The following is an 11,050-nucleotide window of genomic DNA, read 5'->3' as shown; positions in this document are numbered from 1 at the left end:
GGTCTAACAGCTCACTCAGACCCTCTGTCACTCTATACATGGTGGTGGATTCAAGCACTTTGTCCTCATCCAGCAGGATCTTCATTTTATTTAATTCAACACTCGGGTGTTCTATTGTTCACATATGGACTCACATTAATTTTTTTTTTCCATTGTTGCACATGAAGACTGCACTTTTGATGTTAGACTTATTGATTATTTATACATGCCTATCTATATGATATATAATTATACACATTTATTTGGATTTATCCGAAAGGTGATTTAATTATCACTTATATACACATCTGTTTTTCAATAGCGCGATTCAATTAGTTTTACAATAATCTAATCTGGAACACCGGATTCCAATTTCATGAATTTGAAGTGGTGACCATTACCCATGGAGTCATCTGATCACTAGTCATCAGAGACAGGTCTATTATCACGAAGAAAAGCACTGCTCTTCTATCAGGAGACCACATACACACACACAGTATGGAAAAAAGCATGGTAGGTCAGTATTGGGGAAAAAATCTGATGCAGGGAGGCTACATGTATGCAATGCTGACGGATAGTCCTTTGCCTTAGGCTTAAAGTAATGTTCTCACAGCCACTGGGTCTTCCATGATGTTCCCCAATCTTAGAACTTCCTAGTCTGTTAGCAGCTGGGAGGAGAGAGCAGGTTCATGGCTTGCCAGGAGCTGTGTGTGTGTGAATGGATAAGGGAGTGGGCATGCATGGGTGTCTCCTTTAGGAGACACCCACAAACAGGAGGGGGCTGTAATGGAAATTTGTAAGTTCTTTATATAATTGTATTCTATTTTGTATGTATTGCACACTGCCCTCACTGTGCATACAGCACTAATAATGTTTTCAGTACATGTTTGTATTCTTTCCTTGTCAAAAGAAGTTTATTGAGTAGACAATGTTATAAAGATACATAAAGATACATAAAGTAAGTTTACAAGGATCTATAAAGTAAGCTCATTGTTTTACAGTAGGGTTTATATAGGTAAATATCATGAAATTTCAAATATTAAACATTGGGTTCACGTAAACCTAAATTAAAGATATATATCATTTCCTTAGTTACTTTTGTAGGTATTTAAATGATTTAAACCTACTATACATATTGTTTACAAGTAGAGTGTATATAGGTCAAATAAATTCTGATAATGAGCTTTAATCGTAAGGTGGAGAAAAGGAAAGAGAAAGAAGAAAAAGGGTTGAAAGGTAGAGGTATGGTCCACAAGGTTGTCCCGCTCGTCAGTTTATTATTCTTTTTAGTTCTCTTTGAAGCCTTAGAATGGGTGTCTCTGTAAGTCATTTAATCTGTTACCATGGCAACAGGACCGAGTCATTGAAAGTTGACAGGAACTGTTGTTTTATCCAAGGATGCCAAAGTTTTTCAAATTTTGGAATTTGATTTTGATCGATGGCTACCATCTTAGCATGGGACATTGTATTATTCATTCTGTGAATTGTTTCTGCTAGTACCAATGTAGGAGATTTCCATGCCTTGGCCACTGTTTGTTTTGCAGCCGTTATTAGTTGGATCATAAGTTTGAATTGAGAGAGTGTTAACCATTCCGGTTTTAGATTAAGTAAAGTTAAATATGGATCTGGTTGTATTATTTTTTTAAATATTTTAGATGCAATCACGAAGACTTCCTTCCAGAAGGTTTGGATTACTGGGCACGTCCACCATATGTGTAAATATGTGCCTATTTCTGGGCATCCTCGAAAACAAAGAGTTGAGGTATTAGGTGAATATTTTGCCACTCTAGCGGGTACAAGGTACCAGCGAGTTAGGACTTTATAATTTGTCTCCAGTGCTAAGATGTTGGGTGAAGATGACTTAGATGTGAGCCATATATTAGACCAGTCCGTGTCTTCTAAAGTTTGTCCCAGGTCCTCCTCCCACCTCTGAACATAAGAGGGTCTATTAAGATTTTCTACTCCATATAATTGATTATAAAGTGATGAAATTGTACCTTTAGCAAATGGATCTTTTGTACAGATTGATTCAAAAATGGATAATTGGGATAATGGTGTATCCCCCTTTAGGAATGGTGTATAGAAATTTTTGATTTGGAGATATCTAAAAATCTCAGAGTTTGGTAGATCATATTTTTCTCTAAGCGATGGGAATGAAAGGAATGATTTAGATGCTATGAAGTCATTTAGTGTCTGAATGCCTGATGTTGTCCAAGCTTTAAAAGAATTCGGGTAGATCCATGCCGGATAAAAGGCCGGATTTCTGATAAAAGAAAGGAGAGGATTGTGTGGAGATTGTAACTGATATTTGGTTTTTAGTTTATCCCAGAGAGATAAGAAGTGTTTAGTTATGGGATTATGAATTTTAAAGCGGTCTTTAGGATCAAGCCATAATAAATTTGATATTAATAGAGGGTCATTTTCTGAAGCCTCTATAAATACCCATAATGGGATTTCCTGTTTTGCATGGTATTTGGACAGACTGGCCAAATGTGCTGCTCTGTAGTAGTTAGTAAAATTAGGGTATCCTAGGCCTCCTTTATTTTTGGGAAGATGTAGTGTGTGTATAGGTATACGTGGTTTAGAAGAGCCCCATATAAACGAAGTTGCTCTTTTTTGTACTATTCTCAAAAAATAGGAAGGAATTGGAATAGGGAGGACTCTGAATAGATAAAGCAATTTGGGTAGAATAGTCATTTTGATTGCATTAATCTTCCCTATCCAGGATAAAGGAAGTTGCGACCATTGTTTTATTAGATTTGTGATCTGTCTTAATACAGGAGGATAATTGGTTGAGAATAAGTCAGAATGAGAGGCTGTTAAATGAATTCCAAGATATGGGATTGATTTTTCTGCCCATGTGAATGGGAGTGCAGCCCTAGCCGGGATCAATTCCATGTTTGTGAGTGAAATATTAAGCACTAGGCATTTCTTAGGATTAATCATAAGGCCGGATAGGGCTGCAAATCCATCAAGAGCTGGTATTAAGTTAGGACCAGAGACCTGTGGTGATGATAGAAAAAGTAATATATCGTCTGCAAATATACATAATTTGTGTGTAATACCTCCTACTTCAATGCCAGTTATAGTTTGGTTTGTTCTGATGTATTGGGCCATGGGTTCGAGTATAAGGGCAAATAATAAGGGAGATAATGGGCAACCCTGTCGGGTACCTCTTTCTATATTAAAGGCTTCAGATTTGTATCCAGCATATTTTATATAGGCTTTGGGTTTATTATATAATGCTTTGATCCATGTTAAAAAGTGGGGTCCAAAACCCCATTTTTGTAATGAATATTGCATATATTGCCAGGATACTGTGTCAAATGCCCTCTTAATATCGAGAGATAGAAAACATAAAGGGATTTTCCGTTTTTTAGCAATATGTGCCAATAACACTGCCCTGCGTATATTATCGCCTGCCTGTCTATTTGGCATGAAGCCTACTTGATCTCTATGTACTAATTTTCCTATAATGCTATTGAGGCATTTTGCTATTATTTTTGCTAATAATTTAATATCGAGGTTTAACAGAGAGATAGGCCGATAATTCACACAGGAAGTATCATCAGAAAGGGGTTTTGGGATCATACAAACAATTGCCATTAGTGTTTCTTGCCGAAAAGAATGTCCATCTAGAAGTTTGTTAAAAGTTTCAGTGAGAATGGGAGAGAGTATTTCTGAGAATGTTTTATAGTATAAAGCCGAGTAGCCATCTGGGCCTGGTCTTTTGTTAAGTTTTAGGTCTTTTATGGCGTTAGCAACTTCATCTATAGTTATAGGCTCATCCAAACTGCTTTTTTGATTCTGAGATAACTCAGGTAAGGTTATTTTTGAGAAGAAGGATTCAGCTTCTGTAGGATTAAATTCATTGTTTGTCTTGTATAAAGTTGCGAGATGTGAGTGAAATTTATGGACTATTTTAACTGGATTACAAGTGTAAACATTTTTTGATAATTTCAAACGTATTGGTTTGAAAGATTTGTTAGTTGAATTTAATGCCCGAGCCAAATATGTACCTGGTTTGTTTGTATTCATGTAGAAATTGTGTTTGGAGCGTTTGAGGGATTTATCAACTGACTCAGTGAGAAATAGATCGTATTCCAATCTAGATTTTTCCAGATGAGATTTTGTACTCTGAGATGGATTATCTTGAAATGATATGTAGGCTGCATTAAAATTGAGTTCTAGTTTTTTTGCTAGATTTTTGCGTTCCCGTTTAAATAGTGCCATTTGTCTTTGTATTGTACCACGCAAGACAGGCTTATGAGCTTCCCACAGTGTTATTGGGGAGATGTCTGTTGTATTATTAATTGATATGTATTCCTTTAAAGCTTGTTCAATGGCCATCTGATGTAGTGGGTGTTTGAGCATTATGTCCGGTAAGTACCACGTTGGGTCTTGCGCTTTTGGTATGGCTGAGGCTATAGTAGTGTATACTGCATTATGGTCAGACCACGGAATCGGAATTATATCTGATGCAATAATTTCTGGTATCATTCCTATTGTTAGAAAAATATGATCTATTCTGGTGAAGGTTTGATGAGGGTGCGAGAAATAAGTGAATTTCTTTTTCATTGGGTTACTTTCTCTCCATGAATCTACCAGATTGTATTTGGAAAGAAGTTGAGAAAAAGGTAATCTAGAGGTTATTTTGGATGGTGTAAAAGGTGATTTATCTAGAAATGGGAGGAGGACCTGGTTCGAATCTCCACACATTATCACTGTTCCTATTTTGTGTGTATTAATCACTTGTAATATATGTGAGAGGAATGGTGTAGGTTGTTTGTTAGGAGCGTAGTAGGAAATCACCGTGATTGCTGTATCCATTATATAACCCATGAGTATCAGGTATCTACCTTCTGGGTCTTTAATTTCTGATGATAAGGTGAATGGTGTGGATCGGTGAAATGCAATTAGAGTTCCCCTTTGCTTGGTACAGGCAGAAGCCATGTAAATTTGTTGATAAAAAGGAGAAATATATTTTGGAGTAGAATCTTTGGTGAAGTGTGTTTCTTGGAGGCATACTATGTGAGCCTTCTTGTTATGGAAAGTACGGAAGGCTTTGGTCCTTTTTTGAGGGACATTTATTCCCTGAACATTCAGGGAAAGTATATTCAGTGGTGCCATGGCAATAGATCAAATAGTTTTGACTTACTTTTTGTTATGCAGAGCTGACTGCGCAGATCAACCTGTGTGGACTGAAGAGATGAATAGATAGAAAAGAAACCAGTGAATTCTGGAGTAAAGAGTAAACAAAAAACATATGAGATTAGATGATACATTGTATAAATTATTTTTTGCAAGTAATCACAATTTACCCGTGAAAGAGAATAAATATCTCTCTCAGGGGAATAAGTGCCTTCGTCACACTCCCACATAATATGGTTGGGAGAATGAGGAGGGCTAATGGGGGTACACGGATCTTCCGCTTACAGGAGAGAAGTGCTATGTCAAAAGACATCAAAATGATGTTTCATTAATTGGAGTGCAGAATATAGTTTTTGTTGAAATTATTTATTCCAGGGTGGTTGTATATGGTTAGTCTTGCCCTAGGCTAAATAATTCAGTTAGAAAGGTACTGTTAATAACTTTGGTATTGATGAAGATAGTTTGAATTATTTTGGGATTTTAACCCTTTTAGAGTAAACAATTACATATTTTATTCATATGTAACTGTTTAGATATGTTAACTCATAAAATTGAGGTTGTATTGCTTCAGATTAGAATAAACAAAAACATAATTCTAGGAACTAGTTAGGTAATAATATATTTGTTTTAAGAAAAGAAAGAAAAAGCTTCCATTACTTCTGGATTATTGAACACATTTGTCCTAAAAAGTAATAAATCTATTGTTATTACCTGATAATATATAACTGAACAAGAATTTCCTTATTTCACTTATATATTCTAAGGCTATATGAATCAGAAGCAATAAGAAATATAACTGGAATGTAACATGATCCCACACAGTGTGTGACTATCAGAATGCAGTTACATTCAGTTATAAATATAGGTTTTTTATAGAGAACCATCTCTTAGTATAATAAATGAAGAGATATCAGGAATTAGGATGTCAGTCCATTGAATCTTCTTGGTCCATGGATGATGTGGCATAACGGCCTCTTTTGTGAGAATGATGATTCCCATTTTGTTCTGAAATTTTCTGGGTGCTGCCTGAAGGTGAAGATGACGCCATTCTCCTGCGTGTGGGAGTGTTGCTGCTTGTGGGTTCTGTCAGATTTAATTTTAAAAGGGTTTGTTGTAGTTCATCTACTGATCTGCTTCTGTAAATTGTACCTTGGTAGTTAAATCTGACTGAAAAGGGGAAGCCCCATTGATACATAATGTTGTGGCGTTGCAGTTCCATTAGTTGGGGTTTCATGGATCGTCTTTTAGTAATAGTAAGTTGGGATAGGTCAGCAAAAATTTGATAATTGTGTCCTTGAAAATTAAGTTCCTTTTTTTCTCTTGCAGCAATTAGTATTTGTTCTTTCGTTCTGTAATAATGAAATTTTGTGATTATATCACGTGGGGGTCCATCTTTCTTTTTGGCTGTGAGGGCTCTGTGTACTCTGTCCAGTTCTAAACGTTCAATAGGGATATCTGGCTTTAGTTCTTGTAATAGAGCAGTAATAGTAGATTGCAGGTCTGTCACAGTTTCAGGTATTCCCCTTATGCGCAAGTTTGAACGTCTGGCTCTATTTTCGTAATCTTCGAGCTTAGTTTGAAGTATTAAATTCTCTTTTTTTAATTGTTCCAATTCTGTTATATTTTCTTGGGTTGTAATTTCAATTTCATCCATTTTTATTTCTAAGGCTGCGGTGCGGTTTCCCAGCTCTCTTATTTCTTTGGTTAGGCTTTTTGTTATTTGGTCTGAGGTTTGTTTTAAAGCCTTATGAAGCATCTTTTCAAATTGTAATAATATTACTGGGGATACTGAGGAGGCTTGTGGAGACGTTTGTGAGAGGATTTGTTCTGTATCTGACTCAAATGGAGAGTCTTGCTGTGACATTTTCTGTCTGTGAGAGCGCCCTGATGCTGTATCTTGTGAGGTGACTGGAGCTGCTTCAGCTGCAGTGAGTGCCTGTGAGCTCTTTGTGAGGTGATTTTTATTTCTGCCACGGTTTCCTCCCAGTACCATATTTCCTGCCCAAACTTTCACAGTTTGTTCCCTGGGGCAAAAAGGTTCAAATGGATACCTTTTGAGTCTGCAGGCTCCGCTTTGTCCTTCTCTTCTCTCCTCAGCGGTGTGGAGCTCTAACAATGCATGTCTGCTCTGCTAGGCTCCGCCTCCTGCCCCCCTGTTTGTATTCTTTCAAGTCCTGATTAGAATTGGCCTGCTTATGTAACGCCCCTTGTTACCATAAATGTACAATTGTAATATTAATGTGATACCTACGTAATCATGTGTATAAAAACCTTCAATTGCATCATAATAAAGCAGAACAGTTATTTGGAAAGATGCTGAGCGTATCTTTTATCTGTTCCCTACTGCAGTAGTTATTATTAATTTGGAACCACTAATCAATATTAGAATAGGAGTTGCCTATCATCAAAATGTCCGACTCAAGTGGCAAGCTTTAACTAGTAGGGGCTTTACAGGTGACCCTGAGTATCCCAAATGAGGCGCTTGGGACGATCCGGGAATTTCTTATAATCAGCCGGCTGAGGTAAGCCTTTTGCTTACATTTGAGTTATCAGACTTCCTTGACCGGTAAGGCATTTTCAGGGCAAAGGGTACCTATTTTACTCCCCTTAATCAAACTGTATTGATTGGTGGTTATATGTTATGTTGTCACTGTCTACTGTTCATCGGAGTGTTATAGATAAGAAAGGGAAGAATAGTGCTGTTCACAGGTATATGTAGTGCATCTGCTAGTTAAAGTAGTTTAGAGGCAAGAGGGTATAGGCACACGTAGAGAAGACTGGCCAGTCATTATGGGCATTAAATTAAGTAAGGGAATGAAGGGTAAGAGACCCTCAAAAATGCCCAGCGCAAGAGGAACGCTATATATGAATCGAAGGTACGGTTCCGCCTATACTGAGCCCGTAGATTAATGGTTAAAGTGGACAGGGATCCACAATGGGTAACTGGGTTACCAAAGTCCACAGGGACTAAGAATCATGCATAGTAAACCGCTAGAGAAACAGAAAAGGACATTTTCATGTTAAGTTGTGGGATGAATTTGGGGTCAGGCACTACAACTAGTAAAGTCAGAAATAGAGAAATGAGAGTTAAAACAGAATACTTTATATGTTGTCAGAGAGGGAAGATGGGATGAGCACTGAATCTGATAATCTATGAGCGTCTGATCATAGAAGGTACAGTATGTGAAGTATGGTATTACAATACATTGGATGCAAAGGATATCAGAACAAAATAAAGAAAGCAGAAGTTAAGCAGGGAAATAAAAACAGTTAAAAGAAAGTGAGAGAATGATATGCATGTGTTGTGTACAAATGGGGAAAATGTAAGTGATTTTAGAGAGATATTGGTGTATGTGTGTGTGAATGCTGGAACCTTTAGTTCTATCTCTTATGTGTGTCATGTATGCAGATGTGACCCCCTCCTTTGTGCTCTCATGAAAGAATGTGGCTGGGATGAGAGGTCAGTGATAAGCTGGAAGGACACCATGCCAATTCCAGTTTTTTAAACAAAAAATTTATAACAAAATGTGCCGGGTTAACGAATCTAATGATAAACAATGTGATCACAATTATTTTTGAATCTGTTTTCCAAACATGGTAAAATGAAGGTTACATTTAACCGTGTATTACACAAATTGAATATCCTTTGATAGTGGAAACAGTGCATTTAAAAAAGGGAAATTAAGTAAAATTAAGTAATAATGAGTATTAATTTTTAAAATGAGTTTAACAATTTTTTTAATAATATAGATATATTAAAACTGGTTTAGACGACCTTTGGTTGGAAATGAAGTCCAGGTTATTGAGGAAATTTGTATATATATATATGTTGAAGTCATATTTGTCTTTTGTACGTCTTCCATTTTATGTAGAATTGTCTGTGTTTACATATGCTGATAAGTCAGCATGCCAACAATTAAGCTAGAAGGCCATTCTGGCCACAGGAGTGTACAGCCAATACTCTGTAAATATGTCTTATCAACCATTTGTTTTTCACAATGAAAAGTAATTTTGTAATGAAAAAGCTGCTCAGCTATTATTTTCTCCACAATGGAGTTTTTTTTGCCTCTTTGGCCAGGACTACCTCCACCTAAGTGTGTGGAGGTTCCAGGTTAAAGGTGATAGCAGGTGTAGTTAGTGATCAAAATATTGATCAAAAGAGGGGAGACTGTAATGGAAATTTGTAAGTTCTATATATAATTGTATTCTATTTTGTATGTATTTCACACTGCCCTCACTGTGCACACGGCACTAATGATGTTTACATTCTTTCAAGTCCTGATTAGAATTAGCCTGCCTATGTAACGCCCCTTGTAACCATAAACGTTCAATTGTAATATTAATGTGATACCTATGTAATAATGTGTATAAAAACCTTCAATTGCGTCATAATAAAGCAGAACAATTATTTGGAAAGATGCTGAGTGTATCTTTTGTGTCTGTTCCCTACTGCAGTAATTATTATTAATTTGGAACCACTAATCAATATGAGGATAGGAGTTGCCTTATTATCAAAATGTCCGACTCAGGAGCTGTGGGGACCGGCCAGCAAAACAAAAATACAAACCTTTAAGGGAGCAGACTATATACACAATGGGGGTTATTTACTAAAGCCAAATCCATTTTGCACTACAAGTGCAAAGTGCACTTGAAATTGCACTGAAAGTGCACTTGGAAATGCAGTCGCTGTAGATACGAGGGGGACGTGCAAGGAACATAAAAAAACAGCATTTTAGCTTGTACATGATTGGATAATAAAATCAGCAGAGCTTCCCCTCATTTCAGATCTTCCCCTCAGATTTACAGCGATTGCACTTCCAAGTGCACTTTCAGTGCAATTTCAAGTGCACTTTGCACTTGTAGTTTGGACTTGTAGTGCAAAGTGGATTTGCCTTTCGTAAATAACCCCCAATGTGTAAATCTGTACTTCCTTGAATGAAACAGATCCCATGATACCTTCCTGCCTGCAGGCAGTGACTCCTGTGCGGACTCCGCCTCCTGAAACTCCTCCTCTGTAGCAGTGCCTACTCACAGGGCACAGTGAATAAGTGTCAGTGAATTCAAGGAAATAAATTGTGGGCATCTTCACAAAGTAAGTTTACAAACTTTTACATCATTCAGATAAATTTGAGTAGGCTAGAAATAAAGTACAATGTGGAATGTAATATAATACTTATCAGTTTTGACCATAGATACACTTTAAATTAATCCAGATCTCTTAAGAAGATTTTAGAAAATATATTTCTTTATTATTTTTATAATACACAAGTAACTCATTAGCAACAAATACAAATGATAAATGTTTTATGAAAGGCTTCAATAACATTAGAGAAATGGCAATTAGGACTAAACATAATGGGCATGTTTCAGCTATGCTATCACATGATTAGACCCCTTTCACACTGGGGTGGTGTCGGCGTTTGCGGTAAAGCGGCACTGGTTTTAGCGGCGCTTTACTGCTGTTATAGCAGTGCTTTCACACTGGGGTGATTTGAGAGGCGCTTTACAGGTGCTATTTCTAGCTGTGCATGGTAGCCAATCGGCTTCTAACTTCAGCTTTTTCAATTAAGCTTTGGCAAAAGGAACCTGGAAGCTAATTGGTTTCTGTGCAGAGCTGCACAAGATTTTTCACTCTCCAGTTTTAATAAATCAACCTTACAGTTATGCAAATGTTATTGGCACAGTTTTGTGTAGCAATCTCACTAATGAAAAGTGAATGAGGGGGGGGCCTTGGGAGACTGGCGCAAGGGATCCATGGAGTTGGAAAACCAATATGATTTTCAATTCATCTCTGCTAATAGGGCAGTGACGATGAGATATCAAACTGCATCTGTAAGATGATGATTAAGCATTTCCTGCTATACATGAAAAAGTGGATGTCAGGTAAAGGAAGATCTTGTGAATCATTAAGATGATCGGA

The sequence above is a fragment of the Aquarana catesbeiana genome, linkage group LG07 (assembly GCF_042186555.1).
Source record: "Aquarana catesbeiana isolate 2022-GZ linkage group LG07, ASM4218655v1, whole genome shotgun sequence".
NCBI lineage: Eukaryota > Metazoa > Chordata > Amphibia > Anura > Ranidae > Aquarana > Aquarana catesbeiana.
The sequence above is the reverse complement of the archived record's forward strand: the minus strand, read 5'-3'. Positions refer to the sequence as shown.